Here is a 20557-nt window from a genome sequence, read left to right as displayed (position 1 = left end):
ATTTGGTGTGTAAAAAGACCGTGAGGCTTTTGCACATCACATTTTTTTTGAGGTTGTAAAGTGAGTGAAATGGATATAGAGCCCATGTGTGTGAGAGTCAAGGGCTTACGGCCATACCACTCTGAACACGCCCGATCTCGTCTGATCTCGGAAGCTAAGCAGGGTCGGGCCTGGTTAGTACTTGGATGGAAGACCGCCTGGGAATACCAGGTGCTGTAAGCTTTTTTGTTTCATTGTGAGGAAAGGGCCGCTTTGAGTCTTTGGGGACCAGCATGAGCGAGCTTCCCTCACACACCTTTTCTTGAAGCGCCCTCCACAGTTTTCGAATGGAATGTCATGCAGTGTGTAATTTGAAGTAGACAGATTGCAGATGCAGTACTTTTGTCTCGATGACATCAACATTCTTTTCTTTGTATTGACAGGACAACTATTTGGTGTGTAAAAAGACCGTGAGGCTGTTGCACATCACATTTTTTTTGAGGTTGTAAAGTGAGTGAAATGGATATAGAGCCCATGTGTGTGAGAGTCAAGGGCTTACGGCCATACCACTCTGAACACGCCCGATCTCGTCTGATCTCGGAAGCTAAGCAGGGTCGGGCCTGGTTAGTACTTGGATGGAAGACCGCCTGGGAATACCAGGTGCTGTAAGCTTTTTTGTTTCATTGTGAGGAAAGGGCCGCTTTGAGTCTTTGGGGACCAGCATGAGCGAGCTTCCCTCACACACCTTTTCTTGAAGCGCCTTTCTGCAGCTTTGAAATTGAATGTCATGCAGCGTGTAATTTGAAGAAGACAGATGGCAGATGCAGTACTTTTCTCGAGATGACATCAACATTCTTTTCTTTGTATTGACAGGACACCTATTTGACGTTTGAAAAGACCGTGAGGCTGTTGCACGTCACTTTTTTTCTGAGGTTGTAAAGTGAGTGAAATGGATATAGAGCCCATTTGTGTCAGAGTCAAGGACTTACGGCCATACCACTCTGAACACGCCCGATCTCGTCTGATCTCGGAAGCTAAGCAGGGTCGGGCCTGGTTAGTACTTGGATGGAAGACCGCCTGGGAATACCAGGTGCTGTAAACTTTTTGGTTCTTTATGAGGAAAGGGCAGCTTTTAGTCTTTGGGGACCAGCATGAGCGAGCTTCCCTCACACACCTTTTCTTGAAGCGCCTTTCTGCAGTTTTGAAATGGAATCTCATGCAGCGTGTAATTTGAAGTAGACAGATGGCAGATGCAGTACTTTTCTCTCGATGACATCAACATTCTTTTCTTTGTATTGACAGGACACCTATTTGACGTGTGAAAAGACCCTGAGGCTGTTGCGCATCACTTTTTTTCTGAGGTTGTAAAGTGAGTGAAATGGATATAGAGCCCATGTGTGTCAGAGTCAGGGGCTTACGGCCATACCATTCTGAACTCGTCTGATCACGGAAGCTAAGCAGGGTCAGGCCTGGATAGTACTTGGATGGGAGACCGCCTGGAAATACCAGTTGCTGTAAGCTTTTTGGTTTCATTGTGAGGAAAGGGCAGCTTTGAGTGTTTGGGGACCAGCATGAGCGAGCTTCCCTCACACACCTTTTCTTGAAGCGCCCTCCACTGCTTTGGAATGGAATGTCATGCAGTGGTTAATTTGTAATAGACAGATGGCAGATGCAGTACTTTTCTCTAGATGACATCAACATTCTTTTCTTTTATTGACAGGACACCTATTTGGCGTGTGAAAAGACCCTGAGGCTGTTGCGCTTCACTTTTTTTCTGAGGTTGTAAAGTGAGTGAAATGGATATAGAGCCCATGTGTGGAAGAGTCAAGGGCTTACGGCCATACCACTCTGAACACGCTCGATCTCTTTTGATCTCGGAAGCTAAGCAGGGTCGGGCCTGGTTAGTACTTGGATGGGAGACCGCCTGGGAATACCAGGTGCTGTAAGCTTTTTTGTTTCATTGTGAGGAAACGGCAGCTTTGAGTGTTTGGGGACCAGCATGAGCGAGCTTCCCTCACACACCTTTTCTTGAAGCGCCCTCCACAGGTTTCGAATGGAATGTCATGCAGTGTGTAATTTGAAGTAGACAGATTGCAGATGCAGTACTTTTCTCTAGATGGCATCAACATTCTTTTCTTTGTATTGACAGGACAACTATTTGGTGTGTAAAAAGACCGTGAGGCTTTTGCACATCACATTTTTTTTGAGGTTGTAAAGTGAGTGAAATGGATATAGAGCCCATGTGTGTGAGAGTCAAGGGCTTACGGCCATACCACTCTGAACACGCCCGATCTCGTCTGATCTCGGAAGCTAAGCAGGGTCGGGCCTGGTTAGTACTTGGATGGAAGACCGCCTGGGAATACCAGGTGCTGTAAGCTTTTTTGTTTCATTGTGAGGAAAGGGCCGCTTTGAGTCTTTGGGGACCAGCATGAGCGAGCTTCCCTCACACACCTTTTCTTGAAGCCCCCTCCACAGCTTTCGAATGGAATGTCATGCAGTGTGTAATTTGAAGTAGACAGATTGCAGATGCAGTACTTTTGTCTCGATGACATCAACATTCTTTTCTTTGTATTGACAGGACAACTATTTGGTGTGTAAAAAGACTGTGAGGCTGTTGCACATCACATTTTTTTTGAGGTTGTAAAGTGAGTGAAATGGATATAGAGCCCATGTGTGTGAGAGTCAAGGGCTTACGGCCATCCCACTCTGAACACGCCCGATCTCGTCTGATCTCGGAAGCTAAGCAGGGTCGGGCCTGGTTAGTACTTGGATGGAAGACCGCCTGGGAATACCAGGTGCTGTAAGCTTTTTTGTTTCATTGTGAGGAAAGGGCCGCTTTGAGTCTTTGGGGACCAGCATGAGCGAGCTTCCCTCACACACCTTTTCTTGAAGCGCCCTCTGCAGCTTTGGAATGGAATTTCATGCAGTGGTTAATTTGAAGAAGACAGATGGCAGATGCAGTACTTTTCTCGAGATGACATCAACATTCTTTTCTTTGTATTGACAGGACACCTATTTGACGTTTGAAAAGACCGTGAGGCTGTTGCACGTCACTTTTTTTCTGAGGTTGTAAAGTGAGTGAAATGGATATAGAGCCCATTTGTGTCAGAGTCAAGGACTTACGGCCATACCACTCTGAACACGCCCGATCTCGTCTGATCTCGGAGGCTAAGCAGGGTCAGGCCTGGTTAGTACTTGGATGGAAGACCGCCTGGGAATACCAGGTGCTGTAAGCTTTTTTGTTTCTTTGTGAGGAAAGGGCAGCTTTGAGTCTTTGGAGACCAGCATGAGTGAGCTTCCCTCACACACCTTTTCTTGAAGTGCCTTTCTGCAGCTTTGAAATTGAATGTCATGCAGCGTGTAATTTGAAGTAGACAGATGGCAGATGCAGTACTTTTCTCTAGATGACATCAACATTCTTTTCTTTGTATTGACAGGACACCTATTTGACGTTTGAAAAGACCGTGAGGCTGTTGCGCATCACTTTTTTTCTGAGGTTGTAAAGTGTGTGAAATGGATATAGAGCCCATGTGTGTGAGAGTCAAGAGCTTACGGCCATACCACTCTGAACACGCCCGATCTCGTCTGATCTAGCAAGCTAAGCAGGGTCGGGCCTGGTTAGTACTTGGATGGAAGACCGCCTGGGAATACCAGGTGCTGTAAACTTTTTGGTTCTTTATGAGGAAAGGGCAGCTTTTAGTCTTTGGGGACCAGCATGAGCGAGCTTCCCTCACACACCTTTTCTTGAAGCGCCTTTCTGCAGTTTTGAAATGGAATCTCATGCAGCGTGTAATTTGAAGTAGACAGATGGCAGATGCAGTACTTTTCTCTCGATGACATCAACATTCTTTTCTTTGTATTGACAGGACAACTATTTGATGTGTGAAAAGACCCTGAGGCTTTTGCGCATCACTTTTTTTCTGAGGTTGTAAAGTGAGTGAAATGGATATAGAGCCCATGTGTGTCAGAGTCAGGGGCTTACGGCCATACCATTCTGAACTCGTCTGTTCGCGGAAGCTAAGAAGGGTCGGGCCTGGTTAGTACTTGGATGGGAGACCGCCTGGGAATACCAGTTGCTGTAAGCTTTTTTTTTTCATTGTGAGGAAAGGGCAGCTTTGAGTGTTTGGGGACCAGCATGAGCGAGCTTCCCTCACACACCTTTTCTTGAAGCGCCCTCCACAGCTTTCGAATGGAATGTCATGCAGTGTGTAATTGGAAGTAGACAGATGGCAGATGCAGTACTTTTCTCTAGATGACATCAACATTCTTTTCTTTTATTGACAGGACACCTATTTGGCGTGTGAAAAGACCCTGAGGCTTTTGCGCATCACTTTTTTTCTGAGGTTGTAAATTGTGTGAAATGGATATAGAGCCCATGTGTGTCAGAGTCAAGGGCTTACGGCCATACCCCTCTGAACACGCCCGATCTCGTCTGATCTCGGAAGCTTAGCAGGGTCGGTCCTGGTTAGTACTTGGATGGGAGACCGCCTGGGAATACCAGGTGCTGTAAGCTTTTTTATTTCTTTGTGAGGAAAGGGCAGCTTTGAGTGTTTGGGGACCAGCATGAGCGAGCTTCCCTCACACACCTTTTCTTGAAGCGCCCTCCACAGCTTTGGAATGGAATGTCATGCAGTGGTTAATTTGAAGTAGACAGATGGCAGATGCAGTACTTTTCTCTAGATGACATCAACACTCTTTTCTTTTATTGACAGGACACCTATTTGGCGTGTGAAAAGACCCTGAGGCTGTTGCACATCACATTTTTTTTGAGGTTGTAAAGTGAGTGAAATGGATATAGAGCCCATGTGTGTGAGAGTCAAGGGCTTACGGCCATACCACTCTGAACACGCCTGATCTCGGAAGCTAAGCAGGGTTGGGCCTGGTTAGTACTTGGATGGAAGACCGCCTGGGAATACCAGGTGCTGTAAGCTTTTTTGTTTCATTGTGAGGAAAGGGCCGCTTTGAGTCTTTGGGGACCAGCATGAGCGAGCTTCCCTCACACACCTTTTCTTGAAGCGCCCTCCACAGCTTTCGAATGGAATGTCATGCAGTGTGTAATTTGAAGTAGACAGATTGCAGATGCAGTACTTTTGTCTCGATGACATCAACATTCTTTTCTTTGTATTGACAGGACAACTATTTGGTGTGTCAAAAGACCGTGAGGCTGTTGCACATCACATTTTTTTTGAGGTTGTAAAGTGAGTGAAATGGATATAGAGCCCATGTGTGTGAGAGTCAAGGGCTTACGGCCATACCACTCTGAACACGCCCGATCTCGTCTGATCTCGGAAGCTAAGCAGGGTCGGGCCTGGATAGTACTTGGATGGAAGACCGCCTGGGAATACCAGGTGCTGTAAGCTTTTTTGTTTCATTGTGAGGAAAGGGCCGCTTTGAGTCTTTGGGGACCAGCATGAGCGAGCTTCCCTCACACACCTTTTCTTGAAGCGCCCTCTGCAGCTTTGGAATGGAATTTCATGCAGTGGTTAATTTGAAGAAGACAGATGGCAGATGCAGTACTTTTCTCTCGATGACATCAACATTCTTTTCTTTTATTGACAGGACACCGATTTGGCGTGTGAAAAGACCCTGAGGCTGTTGCGCATCACTTTTTTTCTGAGGTTGTAAAGTGTGTGAAATGGATATAGAGCCCATGTGTATCAGAGTCAAGGGCTTACGGCCATCCCACTCTGAACACGCCCGATCTCGTCTGATCTCGGAAGCTTAGCAGGGTCGGGCCTGGTTAGTACTTGGATGGAAGACCGCCTGGGAATACCAGGTGCTGTAAGCTTTTTTGTTTCATTGTGAGGAAAGGGCCGCTTTGAGTCTTTGGGGACCAGCATGAGCGAGCTTCCCTCACACACCTTTTCTTGAAGCGCCCTCTGCAGCTTTGGAATGGAATTTCATGCAGTGGTTAATTTGAAGAAGACAGACGGCAGATGCAGTACTTTTCTCTCGATGACATCAACATTCTTTTCTTTTATTGACAGGACACCGATTTGGCGTGTGAAAAGACCCTGAGGCTGTTGCGCATCACTTTTTTTCTGAGGTTGTAAATTGTGTGAAATGGATATAGAGCCCATGTGTGTCAGAGTCAAGGGCTTACGGCCATACCACTCTGAACACGCCCGATCTCGTCTGATCTCGGAAGCAAAGCAGGGTCGGGCCTGGTTAGTACTTGGATGGAAGACCGCCTGGGAATACCAGGTGCTGTAAGCTTTTTTGTTTCATTGTGAGGAAAGGGCCGCTTTGAGTCTTTGGGGACCAGCATGAGCGAGCTTCCCTCACACACATTTTCTTGAAGCGCCCTCCACAGCTTTCGAATGGAATGTCATGCAGTGTGTAATTTGAAGTAGACAGATTGCAGATGCAGTACTTTTCTCTAGATGACATCAACATTCTTTTCTTTGTATTGACAGGACAACTATTTGGTGTGTAAAAAGACCGTGAGGCTGTTGCACATCACATTTTTTTTGAGGTTGTAAAGTGAGTGAAATGGATATAGAGCCCATGTGTGTGAGAGTCAAGGGCTTACGGCCATCCCACTCTGAACACGCCCGATCTCGTCTGATCTCGGAAGCTAAGCAGGGTCGGGCCTGGTTAGTACTTGGATGGAAGACCGCCTGGGAATACCAGGTGCTGTAAGCTTTTTTGTTTCATTGTGAGGAAAGGGCCGCTTTGAGTCTTTGGGGACCAGCATGAGCGAGCTTCCCTCACACACCTTTTCTTGAAGCGCCCTCTGCAGCTTTGGAATGGAATTTCATGCAGTGGTTAATTTGAAGAAGACAGATGGCAGATGCAGTACTTTTCTCTCGATGACATCAACATTCTTTTCTTTGTATTGACAGGACACCTATTTGACGTTTGAAAAGACCGTGAGGCTGTTGCACGTCACTTTTTTTCTGAGGTTGTAAAGTGAGTGAAATGGATATAGAGCCCATTTGTGTCAGAGTCAAGGACTTACGGCCATACCACTCTGAACACGCCCGATCTCGTCTGATCTCGGAAGCTAAGCAGGGTCAGGCCTGGTTAGTACTTGGATGGAAGACCGCCTGGGAATACCAGGTGCTGTAAGCTATTTTGTTTCTTTGTGAGGAAAGGGCAGCTTTGAGTCTTTGGAGACCAGCATGAGTGAGCTTCCCTCACACACCTTTTCTTGAAGTGCCTTTCTGCAGCTTTGAAATTGAATGTCATGCAGCGTGTAATTTGAAGTAGACAGATGGCAGATGCAGTACTTTTCTCTCGATGACATCAACATTCTTTTCTTTTATTGACAGGACACCGATTTGGCGTGTGAAAAGACCCTGAGGCTGTTGCGCATCACTTTTTTTCTGAGGTTGTAAAGTGTGTGAAATGGATATAGAGCCCATGTGTATCAGAGTCAAGGGCTTACGGCCATCCCACTCTGAACACGCCCGATCTCGTCTGATCTCGGAAGCTTAGCAGGGTCGGGCCTGGTTAGTACTTGGATGGAAGACCGCCTGGGAATACCAGGTGCTGTAAGCTTTTTTGTTTCATTGTGAGGAAAGGGCCGCTTTGAGTCTTTGGGGACCAGCATGAGCGAGCTTCCCTCACACACCTTTTCTTGAAGCGCCCTCTGCAGCTTTGGAATGGAATTTCATGCAGTGGTTAATTTGAAGAAGACAGACGGCAGATGCAGTACTTTTCTCTCGATGACATCAACATTCTTTTCTTTTATTGACAGGACACCGATTTGGCGTGTGAAAAGACCCTGAGGCTGTTGCGCATCACTTTTTTTCTGAGGTTGTAAATTGTGTGAAATGGATATAGAGCCCATGTGTGTCAGAGTCAAGGGCTTACGGCCATACCACTCTGAACACGCCCGATCTCGTCTGATCTCGGAAGCAAAGCAGGGTCGGGCCTGGTTAGTACTTGGATGGAAGACCGCCTGGGAATACCAGGTGCTGTAAGCTTTTTTGTTTCATTGTGAGGAAAGGGCCGCTTTGAGTCTTTGGGGACCAGCATGAGCGAGCTTCCCTCACACACATTTTCTTGAAGCGCCCTCCACAGCTTTCGAATGGAATGTCATGCAGTGTGTAATTTGAAGTAGACAGATTGCAGATGCAGTACTTTTCTCTAGATGACATCAACATTCTTTTCTTTGTATTGACAGGACAACTATTTGGTGTGTAAAAAGACCGTGAGGCTGTTGCACATCACATTTTTTTTGAGGTTGTAAAGTGAGTGAAATGGATATAGAGCCCATGTGTGTGAGAGTCAAGGGCTTACGGCCATCCCACTCTGAACACGCCCGATCTCGTCTGATCTCGGAAGCTAAGCAGGGTCGGGCCTGGTTAGTACTTGGATGGAAGACCGCCTGGGAATACCAGGTGCTGTAAGCTTTTTTGTTTCATTGTGAGGAAAGGGCCGCTTTGAGTCTTTGGGGACCAGCATGAGCGAGCTTCCCTCACACACCTTTTCTTGAAGCGCCCTCTGCAGCTTTGGAATGGAATTTCATGCAGTGGTTAATTTGAAGAAGACAGATGGCAGATGCAGTACTTTTCTCTCGATGACATCAACATTCTTTTCTTTGTATTGACAGGACACCTATTTGACGTTTGAAAAGACCGTGAGGCTGTTGCACGTCACTTTTTTTCTGAGGTTGTAAAGTGAGTGAAATGGATATAGAGCCCATTTGTGTCAGAGTCAAGGACTTACGGCCATACCACTCTGAACACGCCCGATCTCGTCTGATCTCGGAAGCTAAGCAGGGTCAGGCCTGGTTAGTACTTGGATGGAAGACCGCCTGGGAATACCAGGTGCTGTAAGCTATTTTGTTTCTTTGTGAGGAAAGGGCAGCTTTGAGTCTTTGGAGACCAGCATGAGTGAGCTTCCCTCACACACCTTTTCTTGAAGTGCCTTTCTGCAGCTTTGAAATTGAATGTCATGCAGCGTGTAATTTGAAGTAGACAGATGGCAGATGCAGTACTTTTCTCTAGATGACATCAACATTCTTTTCTTTGTATTGACAGGACACCTATTTGACGTTTGAAAAGACCGTGAGGCTGTTGCGCATCACTTTTTTTCTGAGGTTGTAAAGTGTGTGAAATGGATATAGAGCCCATGTGTGTGAGAGTCAAGAGCTTACGGCCATACCACTCTGAACACGCCCGATCTCGTCTGATCTAGCAAGCTAAGCAGGGTCGGGCCTGGTTAGTACTTGGATGGAAGACCGCCTGGGAATACCAGGTGCTGTAAACTTTTTGGTTCTTTATGAGGAAAGGGCAGCTTTTAGTCTTTGGGGACCAGCATGAGCGAGCTTCCCTCACACACCTTTTCTTGAAGCGCCTTTCTGCAGTTTTGAAATGGAATCTCATGCAGCGTGTAATTTGAAGTAGACAGATGGCAGATGCAGTACTTTTCTCTCGATGACATCAACATTCTTTTCTTTGTATTGACAGGACAACTATTTGATGTGTGAAAAGACCCTGAGGCTTTTGCGCATCACTTTTTTTCTGAGGTTGTAAAGTGAGTGAAATGGATATAGAGCCCATGTGTGTCAGAGTCAGGGGCTTACGGCCATACCATTCTGAACTCGTCTGTTCGCGGAAGCTAAGAAGGGTCGGGCCTGGTTAGTACTTGGATGGGAGACCGCCTGGGAATACCAGTTGCTGTAAGCTTTTTTTTTTCATTGTGAGGAAAGGGCAGCTTTGAGTGTTTGGGGACCAGCATGAGCGAGCTTCCCTCACACACCTTTTCTTGAAGCGCCCTCCACAGCTTTCGAATGGAATGTCATGCAGTGTGTAATTGGAAGTAGACAGATGGCAGATGCAGTACTTTTCTCTAGATGACATCAACATTCTTTTCTTTTATTGACAGGACACCTATTTGGCGTGTGAAAAGACCCTGAGGCTTTTGCGCATCACTTTTTTTCTGAGGTTGTAAATTGTGTGAAATGGATATAGAGCCCATGTGTGTCAGAGTCAAGGGCTTACGGCCATACCACTCTGAACACGCCCGATCTCGTCTGATCTCGGAAGCTTAGCAGGGTCGGTCCTGGTTAGTACTTGGATGGGAGACCGCCTGGGAATACCAGGTGCTGTAAGCTTTTTTATTTCTTTGTGAGGAAAGGGCAGCTTTGAGTGTTTGGGGACCAGTATGAGCGAGCTTCCCTCACACACCTTTTCTTGAAGCGCCCTCCACAGCTTTGGAATGGAATGTCATGCAGTGGTTAATTTGAAGTAGACAGATGGCAGATGCAGTACTTTTCTCTAGATGACATCAACACTCTTTTCTTTTATTGACAGGACACCTATTTGGCGTGTGAAAAGACCCTGAGGCTGTTGCACATCACATTTTTTTTGAGGTTGTAAAGTGAGTGAAATGGATATAGAGCCCATGTGTGTGAGAGTCAAGGGCTTACGGCCATACCACTCTGAACACGCCCGATCTCGTCTGATCTCGGAAGCTAAGCAGGGTCGGGCCTGGTTAGTACTTGGATGGAAGACTGCCTGGGAATACCAGGTGCTGTAAGCTTTTTTGTTTCATTGTGAGGAAAGGGCCGCTTTGAGTCTTTGGGGACCAGCATGAGCGAGCTTCCCTCACACACCTTTTCTTGAAGCGCCCTCCACAGCTTTCGAATGGAATGTCATGCAGTGTGTAATTTGAAGAAGACAGATTGCAGATGCAGTACTTTTGTCTCGATGACATCAACATTCTTTTCTTTGTATTGACAGGACACCGATTTGGCGTGTGAAAAGACCCTGAGGCTGTTGCGCATCACTTTTTTTCTGAGGTTGTAAAGTGAGTGAAATGGATATAGAGCCCATGTGTGTGAGAGTCAAGGGCTTACGGCCATACCACTCTGAACACGCCCGATCTCGTCTGATCTCGGAAGCTAAGCAGGGTCGGGCCTGGATAGTACTTGGATGGAAGACCGCCTGGGAATACCAGGTGCTGTAAGCTTTTTTGTTTCATTGTGAGGAAAGGGCCGCTTTGAGTCTTTGGGGACCAGCATGAGCGAGCTTCCCTCACACACCTTTTCTTGAAGCGCCCTCTGCAGCTTTGGAATGGAATTTCATGCAGTGGTTAATTTGAAGAAGACAGATGGCAGATGCAGTAGTTTTCTCTCGATGACATCAACATTCTTTTCTTTTATTGACAGGACACCGATTTGGCGTGTGAAAAGACCCTGAGGCTGTTGCGCATCACTTTTTTCTGAGGTTGTAAAGTGTGTGAAATGGATATAGAGCCCATGTGTATCAGAGCCAAGGGCTTACGGCCATCCCACTCTGAACACGCCCGATCTCGTCTGATCTCGGAAGCTTAGCAGGGTCGGGCCTGGTTAGTACTTGGATGGAAGACCGCCTGGGAATACCAGGTGCTGTAAGCTTTTTTGTTTCATTGTGAGGAAAGGGCCGCTTTGAGTCTTTGGGGACCAGCATGAGCGAGCTTCCCTCACACACCTTTTCTTGAAGCGCCCTCTGCAGCTTTGGAATGGAATTTCATGCAGTGGTTAATTTGAAGAAGACAGACGGCAGATGCAGTACTTTTCTCTCGATGACATCAACATTCTTTTCTTTTATTGACAGGACACCGATTTGGCGTGTGAAAAGACCCTGAGGCTGTTGCGCATCACTTTTTTTCTGAGGTTGTAAATTGTGTGAAATGGATATAGAGCCCATGTGTGTCAGAGTCAAGGGCTTACGGCCATACCACTCTGAACACGCCCGATGTCGTCTGATCTCGGAAGCAAAGCAGGGTCGGGCCTGGTTAGTACTTGGATGGAAGACCGCCTGGGAATACCAGGTGCTGTAAGCTTTTTTGTTTCATTGTGAGGAAAGGGCCGCTTTGAGTCTTTGGGGACCAGCATGAGCGAGCTTCCCTCACACACATTTTCTTGAAGCGCCCTCCACAGCTTTCGAATGGAATATCATGCAGTGTGTAATTTGAAGTAGACAGATTGCAGATGCAGTACTTTTCTCTAGATGACATCAACATTTTTTTCTTTGTATTGACAGGACAACTATTTGGTGTGTAAAAAGACCGTGAGGCTGTTGCACATCAAATTTTTTTGAGGTTGTAAAGTGAGTGAAATGGATATAGAGCCCATGTGTCTGAGAGTCAAGGGCTTACGGGCATACCACTCTGAACACGCCCGATCTCGTCTGACCTCGGAAGCTTAGCAGGGTCGGGCCTGGTTAGTACTTTGATGGAAGACCGCCTGGGAATACCAGGTGCTGTAAGCTTTTTTATTTCTTTGTGAGGAAAGGGCAGCTTTGAGTCTTTGGGGACCAGCATGAGCGAGCTTCCCTCACACACCTTTTCTTGAAGCGCCCTCCACAGCTTTGGAATGGAATGTCATGCAGTGGTTAATTTGAAGTAGACAGATGGCAGATGCAGTACTTTTCTCTAGATGACATCAACATTCTTTTCTTTGTATTGACAGGACAACTTTTTGGTGTGTAAAAAGACCGTGAGGCTGTTGCACATCACATTTTTTTAGGTTGTAAAGTGAGTGAAATGGATATAGAGCCCATGTGTGTGAGAGTCAAGGGCTTACGGCCATACCACTCTGAACACGCCCGATCTCGTCTGATCTCAGAAGCTTAGCAGGGTCGGGCCTGGTTAGTACTTGGATGGAAGACCGCCTGGGAATACCAGGTGCTGTAAGCATTTTTGTTTCATTGTGAGGAAAGGGCCGCTTTGAGTGTTTGGGGACCAGCATGAGCGAGCTTCCCTCACACACCTTTTCTTGAAGCGCCCTCCACAGCTTTCGAATGGAATGTCATGCAGTGTGTAATTTGAAGTAGACAGATTGCAGATGCAGTACTTTTCTCTAGATGACATCAACATTTTTTTCTTTGTATTCACAGGACAACTATTTGGTGTGTAAAAAGACCGTGAGGCTGTTGCACATCACATTTTTTTTGAGGTTGTAAAGTGAGTGAAATGGATATAGAGCCCATGTGTGTGAGAGTCAAGGGCTTACGGCCATACCACTCTGAACACGCCCGATCTCGTCTGATCTCAGAAGCTTAGCAGGGTCGGGCCTGGTTAGTACTTGGATGGAAGACCGCCTGGGAATACCAGGTGCTGTAAGCATTTTTGTTTCATTGTGAGGAAAGGGCCGCTTTGAGTCTTTGGGGACCAGCATGAGCGAGCTTCCCTCACACACGTTTTCTTGAAGCGCCCTCTGCAGCTTTGGAATGGAATTTCATGCAGTGGTTAATTTGAAGAAGACAGATGGCAGATGCAGTACTTTTCTCTCGATGACATCAACATTCTTTTCTTTTATTGACAGGACACCGATTTGGCGTGTGAAAAGACCCTGAGGCTGTTGCGCATCACTTTTTTTCTGAGGTTGTAAATTGTGTGAAATGGATATAGAGCCCATGTGTGTGAGAGTCAAGGGCTTACGGCCATACCACTCTGATCACGCCCGATCTCGTCTGATCTCGGAAGCTAAGCAGGGTCGGGCCTGGTTAGTACTTGGATGGGAGACCGCCTGGGAATACCAGGTGCTGTAAGCTTTTTTGTTTCATTGTGAGGAAAGGGCAGCTTTGAGTGTTTGGGGACCAGCATGAGCGAGCTTCCCTCACACACCTTTTCTTGAAGCGCCCTCCACAGCTTTCGAATGGAATGTCATGCAGTGTGTAATTTGAAGTAGACAGATTGCAGATGCAGTACTTTTCTCTAGATGACATCAACATTTTTTTCTTTGTATTCACAGGACAACTATTTGGTGTGTAAAAAGACCGTGAGGCTGTTGCACATCACATTTTTTTTGAGGTTGTAAAGTGAGTGAAATGGATATAGAGCCCATGTGTGTGAGAGTCAAGGGCTTACGGCCATACCACTCTGAACACGCCCGATCTCGTCTGATCTCGGAAGCTTAGCAGGGTCAGGCCTGGTTAGTACTTGGATGGAAGACCGCCTGGGAATACCAGGTGCTGTAAGCTTTTTTGTTTCATTGTGAGGAAAGGGCCGCTTTGAGTCTTTGGGGACCAGCATGAGCGAGCTTCCCTCACACACCTTTTCTTGAAGCGCCCTCCACAGCTTTGGAATGGAATGTCATGCAGTGGTTAATTTGAAGTAGACAGATGGCAGATGCAGTACTTTTCTCTAGATGACATCAACACTCTTTTCTTTTATTGACAGGACACCTATTTGGCGTGTGAAAAGACCCTGAGGCTGTTGCACATCACATTTTTTTTGAGGTTGTAAAGTGAGTGAAATGGATATAGAGCCCATGTGTGTGAGAGTCAAGGGCTTACGGCCATACCACTCTGAACACGCCCGATCTCGTCTGATCTCGGAAGCTAAGCAGGGTCGGGCCTGGTTAGTACTTGGATGGAAGACTGCCTGGGAATACCAGGTGCTGTAAGCTTTTTTGTTTCATTGTGAGGAAAGGGCCGCTTTGAGTCTTTGGGGACCAGCATGAGCGAGCTTCCCTCACACACCTTTTCTTGAAGCGCCCTCCACAGCTTTCGAATGGAATGTCATGCAGTGTGTAATTTGAAGAAGACAGATTGCAGATGCAGTACTTTTGTCTCGATGACATCAACATTCTTTTCTTTGTATTGACAGGACACCGATTTGGCGTGTGAAAAGACCCTGAGGCTGTTGCGCATCACTTTTTTTCTGAGGTTGTAAAGTGAGTGAAATGGATATAGAGCCCATGTGTGTGAGAGTCAAGGGCTTACGGCCATACCACTCTGAACACGCCCGATCTCGTCTGATCTCGGAAGCTAAGCAGGGTCGGGCCTGGATAGTACTTGGATGGAAGACCGCCTGGGAATACCAGGTGCTGTAAGCTTTTTTGTTTCATTGTGAGGAAAGGGCCGCTTTGAGTCTTTGGGGACCAGCATGAGCGAGCTTCCCTCACACACCTTTTCTTGAAGCGCCCTCTGCAGCTTTGGAATGGAATTTCATGCAGTGGTTAATTTGAAGAAGACAGATGGCAGATGCAGTAGTTTTCTCTCGATGACATCAACATTCTTTTCTTTTATTGACAGGACACCGATTTGGCGTGTGAAAAGACCCTGAGGCTGTTGCGCATCACTTTTTTCTGAGGTTGTAAAGTGTGTGAAATGGATATAGAGCCCATGTGTATCAGAGCCAAGGGCTTACGGCAATCCCACTCTGAACACGCCCGATCTCGTCTGATCTCGGAAGCTTAGCAGGGTCGGGCCTGGTTAGTACTTGGATGGAAGACCGCCTGGGAATACCAGGTGCTGTAAGCTTTTTTGTTTCATTGTGAGGAAAGGGCCGCTTTGAGTCTTTGGGGACCAGCATGAGCGAGCTTCCCTCACACACCTTTTCTTGAAGCGCCCTCTGCAGCTTTGGAATGGAATTTCATGCAGTGGTTAATTTGAAGAAGACAGACGGCAGATGCAGTACTTTTCTCTCGATGACATCAACATTCTTTTCTTTTATTGACAGGACACCGATTTGGCGTGTGAAAAGACCCTGAGGCTGTTGCGCATCACTTTTTTTCTGAGGTTGTAAATTGTGTGAAATGGATATAGAGCCCATGTGTGTCAGAGTCAAGGGCTTACGGCCATACCACTCTGAACACGCCCGATGTCGTCTGATCTCGGAAGCAAAGCAGGGTCGGGCCTGGTTAGTACTTGGATGGAAGACCGCCTGGGAATACCAGGTGCTGTAAGCTTTTTTGTTTCATTGTGAGGAAAGGGCCGCTTTGAGTCTTTGGGGACCAGCATGAGCGAGCTTCCCTCACACACATTTTCTTGAAGCGCCCTCCACAGCTTTCGAATGGAATATCATGCAGTGTGTAATTTGAAGTAGACAGATTGCAGATGCAGTACTTTTCTCTAGATGACATCAACATTTTTTTCTTTGTATTGACAGGACAACTATTTGGTGTGTAAAAAGACCGTGAGGCTGTTGCACATCAAATTTTTTTGAGGTTGTAAAGTGAGTGAAATGGATATAGAGCCCATGTGTCTGAGAGTCAAGGGCTTACGGGCATACCACTCTGAACACGCCCGATCTCGTCTGACCTCGGAAGCTTAGCAGGGTCGGGCCTGGTTAGTACTTTGATGGAAGACCGCCTGGGAATACCAGGTGCTGTAAGCTTTTTTATTTCTTTGTGAGGAAAGGGCAGCTTTGAGTCTTTGGGGACCAGCATGAGCGAGCTTCCCTCACACACCTTTTCTTGAAGCGCCCTCCACAGCTTTGGAATGGAATGTCATGCAGTGGTTAATTTGAAGTAGACAGATGGCAGATGCAGTACTTTTCTCTAGATGACATCAACATTCTTTTCTTTGTATTGACAGGACAACTTTTTGGTGTGTAAAAAGACCGTGAGGCTGTTGCACATCACATTTTTTTAGGTTGTAAAGTGAGTGAAATGGATATAGAGCCCATGTGTGTGAGAGTCAAGGGCTTACGGCCATACCACTCTGAACACGCCCGATCTCGTCTGATCTCAGAAGCTTAGCAGGGTCGGGCCTGGTTAGTACTTGGATGGAAGACCGCCTGGGAATACCAGGTGCTGTAAGCATTTTTGTTTCATTGTGAGGAAAGGGCCGCTTTGAGTGTTTGGGGACCAGCATGAGCGAGCTTCCCTCACACACCTTTTCTTGAAGCGCCCTCCACAGCTTTCGAATGGAATGTCATGCAGTGTGTAATTTGAAGTAGACAGATTGCAGATGCAGTACTTTTCTCTAGATGACATCAACATTTTTTTCTTTGTATTCACAGGACAACTATTTGGTGTGTAAAAAGACCGTGAGGCTGTTGCACATCACATTTTTTTTGAGGTTGTAAAGTGAGTGAAATGGATATAGAGCCCATGTGTGTGAGAGTCAAGGGCTTACGGCCATACCACTCTGAACACGCCCGATCTCGTCTGATCTCAGAAGCTTAGCAGGGTCGGGCCTGGTTAGTACTTGGATGGAAGACCGCCTGGGAATACCAGGTGCTGTAAGCATTTTTGTTTCATTGTGAGGAAAGGGCCGCTTTGAGTCTTTGGGGACCAGCATGAGCGAGCTTCCCTCACACACGTTTTCTTGAAGCGCCCTCTGCAGCTTTGGAATGGAATTTCATGCAGTGGTTAATTTGAAGAAGACAGATGGCAGATGCAGTACTTTTCTCTCGATGACATCAACATTCTTTTCTTTTATTGACAGGACACCGATTTGGCGTGTGAAAAGACCCTGAGGCTGTTGCGCATCACTTTTTTTCTGAGGTTGTAAATTGTGTGAAATGGATATAGAGCCCATGTGTGTGAGAGTCAAGGGCTTACGGCCATACCACTCTGATCACGCCCGATCTCGTCTGATCTCGGAAGCTAAGCAGGGTCGGGCCTGGTTAGTACTTGGATGGGAGACCGCCTGGGAATACCAGGTGCTGTAAGCATTTTTGTTTCATTGTGAGGAAAGGGCCGCTTTGAGTCTTTGGGGACCAGCATGAGCGAGCTTCCCTCACACACGTTTTCTTGAAGCGCCCTCTGCAGCTTTGGAATGGAATTTCATGCAGTGGTTAATTTGAAGAAGACAGATGGCAGATGCAGTACTTTTCTCTCGATGACATCAACATTCTTTTCTTTTATTGACAGGACACCGATTTGGCGTGTGAAAAGACCCTGAGGCTGTTGCGCATCACTTTTTTTCTGAGGTTGTAAATTGTGTGAAATGGATATAGAGCCCATGTGTGTGAGAGTCAAGGGCTTACGGCCATACCACTCTGATCACGCCCGATCTCGTCTGATCTCGGAAGCTAAGCAGGGTCGGGCCTGGTTAGTACTTGGATGGGAGACCGCCTGGGAATACCAGGTGCTGTAAGCTTTTTTGTTTCATTGTGAGGAAAGGGCAGCTTTGAGTGTTTGGGGACCAGCATGAGCGAGCTTCCCTCACACACCTTTTCTTGAAGCGCCCTCCACAGCTTTCGAATGGAATGTCATGCAGTGTGTAATTTGAAGTAGACAGATTGCAGATGCAGTACTTTTCTCTAGATGACATCAACATTTTTTTCTTTGTATTCACAGGACAACTATTTGGTGTGTAAAAAGACCGTGAGGCTGTTGCACATCACATTTTTTTTGAGGTTGTAAAGTGAGTGAAATGGATATAGAGCCCATGTGTGTGAGAGTCAAGGGCTTACGGCCATACCACTCTGAACACGCCCGATCTCGTCTGATCTCGGAAGCTTAGCAGGGTCAGGCCTGGTTAGTACTTGGATGGAAGACCGCCTGGGAATACCAGGTGCTGTAAGCTTTTTTGTTTCATTGTGAGGAAAGGGCCGCTTTGAGTCTTTGGGGACCAGCATGAGCGAGCTTCCCTCACACACCTTTTCTTGAAGCGCCCTCCACAGCTTTCGAATGGAATGTCATGCAGTGTGTAATTTGAAGTAGACAGATTTCAGATGCAGTACTTTTCTATAGATGACATCAACATTCTTTTCTTTGTATTGACAGGACAACTATTTGGTGTGTAAAAAGACCGTGAGGCTGTTGCGCATCACTTTTTTTCTGAGGTTGTAAATTGTGTGAAATGGATATAGAGCCCATGTGTGTGAGAGTCAAGGGCTTACGGCCATACCACTCTGAACACGCCCGATCTCGTCTGATCTCGGAAGCTAAGCAGGGTCGGGCCTGGTTAGTACTTGGATGGAAGACCGCCTGGGAATACCAGGTGCTGTAAGCTTTTTTGTTTCTTTGTGAGGAAAGGGCAGCTTTGAGTCTTTGGGGACCAGCATGAGCGAGCTTCCCTCACACACCTTTTCTTGAAGCGCCCTCCACAGCTTTCGAATGGAATGTCATGCAGTGTGTAATTTGAAGTAGACAGATTGCAGATGCAGTACTTTTCTCTAGATGACATCAACATTTTTTTCTTTGTATTGACAGGACAACTATTTGGTGTGTAAAAAGACCGTGAGGCTGTTGCACATCACATTTTTTTTAGGTTGTAAAGTGAGTGAAATGGATATAGAGCCCATGTGTGTGAGAGTCAAGGGCTTACGGCCATACCACTCTGAACACGCCCGATCTCGTCTGATCTCGGAAGCTTAGCAGGGTCGGGCCTGGTTAGTACTTGGATGGGAGACCGCCTGGGAATACCAGGTGCTGTAAGCTTTTTTGTTTCATTGTGAGGAAAGGGCCGCTTTGAGTCTTTGGGGACCAGCATGAGCGAGCTTCCCTCACAGACCTTTTCTTGAAGCGCCCTCCGCAGCTTTGGAATGGAATGTCATGCAGTGGTTAATTTGAAGAAGACAGATGGCAGATGCAGTACTTTTCTCTCGATGACATCAACATTCTTTTCTTTTATTGACAGGACACCTATTTTATTTGAAGTAGAAAGATGGCAGATGCAGTGTACTGGGCTTCTCTCTACTCCTCTCTCTCCTCCTATATGTGTCATACATTAATTATACTCATAGGTATTACTAACTTGTCTCCTTTTCTGGATTCTTTTAGGCTCCTCTCATTCCAGATCTGGGTGCTGCTGGAGGAGGCTGCAGAGCTGAAGAGGCTCAAGCTGCCACCCGTAACTCCACCTACTCACATCACCGTCTTTCCATCAGTCTCTCTCTCTCTTTATCTCTGTCCCTCTCTTTCCTTCTACATATCCGTCTTCCTCCATTATCTGTTTTGTGCCTGTTCTCTTTCCCCCCAATCGGTCAAAGCAGAAGGCCGTCCCCATTGAGCCTGGATCTGCTCGATGTTCCTTCCTGTTAAAAGGAAGGTTTTTGTCGCCGCTTTTGCAGGATGTGCTTGCTGATGGAGAATTGTTGGGTGTAGATTCATTGAAGCAGTTTGGTACTGGACCTGCTCTACCTGTAAAGTGTCATGAGATAAGTTTTGTTGTGATTTGGTGCAATATAAATAAATTTAACTTGACCAGTGTCATTTGTGGTCTTTCGTTAATTGCATGCCACATGAAATTATTATTAGTCACTTTTATCTCACATTTGACCTGCAGCTACAGTCTCACAGTGGCAAGACGAGAATACTTCTACTTCTGATGATACCAGTTTGTTCAACAATGAACTTCATCCAGTACCATGTTGTTAAACTCTGGAACACCAGCATAGCACCTGAACAGGGACTTGAACCCTGGACCCTCAGATTAAAAGTCTGATGCTCTACCGTCTGAGCTACTCAGGCTCTTCCTTCAGCATTTAGACAGGAAAAGAAACACCTGTGAAGGTCAAACTGCTGCTTTCTTGACTTGTTCAATCCTCCATGTTCAAGTCCACCATGCTTTTGATTGGCTCTGATTCTCTGTGGCAAAATCCAACAAGAGGCTCCAAAAATGTCTTGAATGTCATAAGAATGCACAGGACAAGATGTTTGTTTCCTTCATGTCTGCAGTTCCTCCACTGGAAAGTAAAGTCAATGCTGTTCCTCTGCTGAAACCTGGGATCGGACCAGGGACCTTTAGATCTTCAGTCTAACGCTCTCCCAACTGAGCTATTTCAGCTCTGAGGGAGGGCCCTGCTTCTCTCATTTTATAATCTCTTCCACTCTCACTAGAACTTAGAGAGGATTTGAGCTTCTGAAGTCATGACACATTGAACAGTTCTACAGGACCATTTTTGATGAATGTCTGAATCAAACAAGCCTCTTTTGTTTGTCTTCTTCCCAGTTGCCTCA

The 20557-nt window shown here is 46.5% G+C and overlaps 39 non-coding genes and 5 pseudogenes across 39 annotated transcripts; 42 read left to right on the top strand and 2 right to left on the bottom strand.

The window, feature by feature from the left end:
- The first annotated feature begins 103 nt into the window (after window positions 1–103).
- Window positions 104–222, top strand: LOC147266315 (5S ribosomal RNA). Its single transcript, XR_015112708.1, has one exon. It is a non-coding gene; the product is annotated as a 5S ribosomal RNA (ribosomal RNA).
- Window positions 223–532: 310 nt separating this feature from the next.
- LOC147266314 (5S ribosomal RNA) lies at window positions 533–651 on the top strand. The gene has a single exon (XR_015112707.1). It is a non-coding gene; the product is annotated as a 5S ribosomal RNA (ribosomal RNA).
- A 311-nt stretch (window positions 652–962) lies between these two features.
- LOC147266313 (5S ribosomal RNA) lies at window positions 963–1081 on the top strand. The gene has a single exon (XR_015114507.1). It is a non-coding gene; the product is annotated as a 5S ribosomal RNA (ribosomal RNA).
- A 728-nt stretch (window positions 1082–1809) lies between these two features.
- Window positions 1810–1928, top strand: LOC147266312 (5S ribosomal RNA). The gene has a single exon (XR_015113227.1). It is a non-coding gene; the product is annotated as a 5S ribosomal RNA (ribosomal RNA).
- Window positions 1929–2238: 310 nt separating this feature from the next.
- On the top strand, window positions 2239–2357 carry LOC147266311 (5S ribosomal RNA). The gene has a single exon (XR_015112706.1). It is a non-coding gene; the product is annotated as a 5S ribosomal RNA (ribosomal RNA).
- A 310-nt stretch (window positions 2358–2667) lies between these two features.
- LOC147266310 (5S ribosomal RNA) lies at window positions 2668–2786 on the top strand. Its single transcript, XR_015113367.1, has one exon. It is a non-coding gene; the product is annotated as a 5S ribosomal RNA (ribosomal RNA).
- A 310-nt stretch (window positions 2787–3096) lies between these two features.
- On the top strand, window positions 3097–3215 carry LOC147266309 (5S ribosomal RNA). The gene has a single exon (XR_015115361.1). It is a non-coding gene; the product is annotated as a 5S ribosomal RNA (ribosomal RNA).
- A 311-nt stretch (window positions 3216–3526) lies between these two features.
- On the top strand, window positions 3527–3645 carry LOC147266308 (5S ribosomal RNA; annotated as a pseudogene).
- A 728-nt stretch (window positions 3646–4373) lies between these two features.
- On the top strand, window positions 4374–4492 carry LOC147266307 (5S ribosomal RNA). Its single transcript, XR_015114759.1, has one exon. It is a non-coding gene; the product is annotated as a 5S ribosomal RNA (ribosomal RNA).
- Window positions 4493–4801: 309 nt separating this feature from the next.
- Window positions 4802–4910, top strand: LOC147266306 (5S ribosomal RNA; annotated as a pseudogene).
- Window positions 4911–5220: 310 nt separating this feature from the next.
- On the top strand, window positions 5221–5339 carry LOC147266305 (5S ribosomal RNA). Its single transcript, XR_015112813.1, has one exon. It is a non-coding gene; the product is annotated as a 5S ribosomal RNA (ribosomal RNA).
- A 309-nt stretch (window positions 5340–5648) lies between these two features.
- LOC147266304 (5S ribosomal RNA) lies at window positions 5649–5767 on the top strand. Its single transcript, XR_015114904.1, has one exon. It is a non-coding gene; the product is annotated as a 5S ribosomal RNA (ribosomal RNA).
- Window positions 5768–6076: 309 nt separating this feature from the next.
- LOC147266303 (5S ribosomal RNA) lies at window positions 6077–6195 on the top strand. Its single transcript, XR_015113133.1, has one exon. It is a non-coding gene; the product is annotated as a 5S ribosomal RNA (ribosomal RNA).
- Window positions 6196–6505: 310 nt separating this feature from the next.
- On the top strand, window positions 6506–6624 carry LOC147266302 (5S ribosomal RNA). Its single transcript, XR_015113366.1, has one exon. It is a non-coding gene; the product is annotated as a 5S ribosomal RNA (ribosomal RNA).
- Window positions 6625–6934: 310 nt separating this feature from the next.
- Window positions 6935–7053, top strand: LOC147266301 (5S ribosomal RNA). Its single transcript, XR_015114632.1, has one exon. It is a non-coding gene; the product is annotated as a 5S ribosomal RNA (ribosomal RNA).
- Window positions 7054–7363: 310 nt separating this feature from the next.
- LOC147266300 (5S ribosomal RNA) lies at window positions 7364–7482 on the top strand. Its single transcript, XR_015114903.1, has one exon. It is a non-coding gene; the product is annotated as a 5S ribosomal RNA (ribosomal RNA).
- Window positions 7483–7791: 309 nt separating this feature from the next.
- On the top strand, window positions 7792–7910 carry LOC147266299 (5S ribosomal RNA). Its single transcript, XR_015113132.1, has one exon. It is a non-coding gene; the product is annotated as a 5S ribosomal RNA (ribosomal RNA).
- A 310-nt stretch (window positions 7911–8220) lies between these two features.
- On the top strand, window positions 8221–8339 carry LOC147266298 (5S ribosomal RNA). Its single transcript, XR_015113365.1, has one exon. It is a non-coding gene; the product is annotated as a 5S ribosomal RNA (ribosomal RNA).
- Window positions 8340–8649: 310 nt separating this feature from the next.
- Window positions 8650–8768, top strand: LOC147266297 (5S ribosomal RNA). The gene has a single exon (XR_015114631.1). It is a non-coding gene; the product is annotated as a 5S ribosomal RNA (ribosomal RNA).
- Window positions 8769–9079: 311 nt separating this feature from the next.
- On the top strand, window positions 9080–9198 carry LOC147266296 (5S ribosomal RNA; annotated as a pseudogene).
- Window positions 9199–9926: 728 nt separating this feature from the next.
- On the top strand, window positions 9927–10045 carry LOC147266295 (5S ribosomal RNA). Its single transcript, XR_015114409.1, has one exon. It is a non-coding gene; the product is annotated as a 5S ribosomal RNA (ribosomal RNA).
- Window positions 10046–10354: 309 nt separating this feature from the next.
- On the top strand, window positions 10355–10473 carry LOC147266294 (5S ribosomal RNA). Its single transcript, XR_015113246.1, has one exon. It is a non-coding gene; the product is annotated as a 5S ribosomal RNA (ribosomal RNA).
- Window positions 10474–10783: 310 nt separating this feature from the next.
- LOC147266293 (5S ribosomal RNA) lies at window positions 10784–10902 on the top strand. Its single transcript, XR_015112812.1, has one exon. It is a non-coding gene; the product is annotated as a 5S ribosomal RNA (ribosomal RNA).
- Window positions 10903–11210: 308 nt separating this feature from the next.
- LOC147266292 (5S ribosomal RNA) lies at window positions 11211–11329 on the top strand. Its single transcript, XR_015114902.1, has one exon. It is a non-coding gene; the product is annotated as a 5S ribosomal RNA (ribosomal RNA).
- A 309-nt stretch (window positions 11330–11638) lies between these two features.
- Window positions 11639–11757, top strand: LOC147266291 (5S ribosomal RNA). The gene has a single exon (XR_015115157.1). It is a non-coding gene; the product is annotated as a 5S ribosomal RNA (ribosomal RNA).
- Window positions 11758–12066: 309 nt separating this feature from the next.
- LOC147266290 (5S ribosomal RNA) lies at window positions 12067–12185 on the top strand (annotated as a pseudogene).
- Window positions 12186–12493: 308 nt separating this feature from the next.
- On the top strand, window positions 12494–12612 carry LOC147266289 (5S ribosomal RNA). The gene has a single exon (XR_015115318.1). It is a non-coding gene; the product is annotated as a 5S ribosomal RNA (ribosomal RNA).
- Window positions 12613–12922: 310 nt separating this feature from the next.
- Window positions 12923–13041, top strand: LOC147266288 (5S ribosomal RNA). Its single transcript, XR_015115317.1, has one exon. It is a non-coding gene; the product is annotated as a 5S ribosomal RNA (ribosomal RNA).
- A 309-nt stretch (window positions 13042–13350) lies between these two features.
- LOC147266287 (5S ribosomal RNA) lies at window positions 13351–13469 on the top strand. The gene has a single exon (XR_015115473.1). It is a non-coding gene; the product is annotated as a 5S ribosomal RNA (ribosomal RNA).
- A 310-nt stretch (window positions 13470–13779) lies between these two features.
- LOC147266286 (5S ribosomal RNA) lies at window positions 13780–13898 on the top strand. The gene has a single exon (XR_015115112.1). It is a non-coding gene; the product is annotated as a 5S ribosomal RNA (ribosomal RNA).
- Window positions 13899–14207: 309 nt separating this feature from the next.
- LOC147266285 (5S ribosomal RNA) lies at window positions 14208–14326 on the top strand. The gene has a single exon (XR_015113245.1). It is a non-coding gene; the product is annotated as a 5S ribosomal RNA (ribosomal RNA).
- A 310-nt stretch (window positions 14327–14636) lies between these two features.
- Window positions 14637–14755, top strand: LOC147266284 (5S ribosomal RNA). The gene has a single exon (XR_015112810.1). It is a non-coding gene; the product is annotated as a 5S ribosomal RNA (ribosomal RNA).
- A 308-nt stretch (window positions 14756–15063) lies between these two features.
- LOC147266283 (5S ribosomal RNA) lies at window positions 15064–15182 on the top strand. The gene has a single exon (XR_015115373.1). It is a non-coding gene; the product is annotated as a 5S ribosomal RNA (ribosomal RNA).
- A 309-nt stretch (window positions 15183–15491) lies between these two features.
- LOC147266282 (5S ribosomal RNA) lies at window positions 15492–15610 on the top strand. The gene has a single exon (XR_015115156.1). It is a non-coding gene; the product is annotated as a 5S ribosomal RNA (ribosomal RNA).
- A 309-nt stretch (window positions 15611–15919) lies between these two features.
- Window positions 15920–16038, top strand: LOC147266281 (5S ribosomal RNA; annotated as a pseudogene).
- Window positions 16039–16346: 308 nt separating this feature from the next.
- Window positions 16347–16465, top strand: LOC147266280 (5S ribosomal RNA). Its single transcript, XR_015115316.1, has one exon. It is a non-coding gene; the product is annotated as a 5S ribosomal RNA (ribosomal RNA).
- Window positions 16466–16775: 310 nt separating this feature from the next.
- On the top strand, window positions 16776–16894 carry LOC147266279 (5S ribosomal RNA). Its single transcript, XR_015115315.1, has one exon. It is a non-coding gene; the product is annotated as a 5S ribosomal RNA (ribosomal RNA).
- Window positions 16895–17203: 309 nt separating this feature from the next.
- Window positions 17204–17322, top strand: LOC147266278 (5S ribosomal RNA). Its single transcript, XR_015115542.1, has one exon. It is a non-coding gene; the product is annotated as a 5S ribosomal RNA (ribosomal RNA).
- A 309-nt stretch (window positions 17323–17631) lies between these two features.
- On the top strand, window positions 17632–17750 carry LOC147266277 (5S ribosomal RNA). Its single transcript, XR_015115472.1, has one exon. It is a non-coding gene; the product is annotated as a 5S ribosomal RNA (ribosomal RNA).
- A 310-nt stretch (window positions 17751–18060) lies between these two features.
- LOC147266276 (5S ribosomal RNA) lies at window positions 18061–18179 on the top strand. Its single transcript, XR_015115111.1, has one exon. It is a non-coding gene; the product is annotated as a 5S ribosomal RNA (ribosomal RNA).
- A 310-nt stretch (window positions 18180–18489) lies between these two features.
- On the top strand, window positions 18490–18608 carry LOC147266275 (5S ribosomal RNA). The gene has a single exon (XR_015112705.1). It is a non-coding gene; the product is annotated as a 5S ribosomal RNA (ribosomal RNA).
- Window positions 18609–18917: 309 nt separating this feature from the next.
- Window positions 18918–19036, top strand: LOC147266274 (5S ribosomal RNA). The gene has a single exon (XR_015113119.1). It is a non-coding gene; the product is annotated as a 5S ribosomal RNA (ribosomal RNA).
- Window positions 19037–19995: 959 nt separating this feature from the next.
- On the bottom strand, window positions 19996–20068 carry trnak-uuu (transfer RNA lysine (anticodon UUU)). Its single transcript has one exon. It is a non-coding gene; the product is annotated as a tRNA-Lys (tRNA).
- A 243-nt stretch (window positions 20069–20311) lies between these two features.
- Window positions 20312–20384, bottom strand: trnaf-gaa (transfer RNA phenylalanine (anticodon GAA)). Its single transcript has one exon. It is a non-coding gene; the product is annotated as a tRNA-Phe (tRNA).
- Between the last annotated feature and the right edge of the window lie 173 nt (window positions 20385–20557).

This window comes from Aulostomus chinensis, chromosome 4 (assembly GCF_037954235.1).
Source record: "Aulostomus chinensis isolate RoL2024-O1b breed Wild chromosome 4, RoL_Achi_v1.0, whole genome shotgun sequence".
NCBI lineage: Eukaryota > Metazoa > Chordata > Actinopteri > Syngnathiformes > Aulostomidae > Aulostomus > Aulostomus chinensis.
Note: the sequence above shows the minus strand (reverse complement) of the source record. Positions and strands in the feature narration are given on the sequence as shown.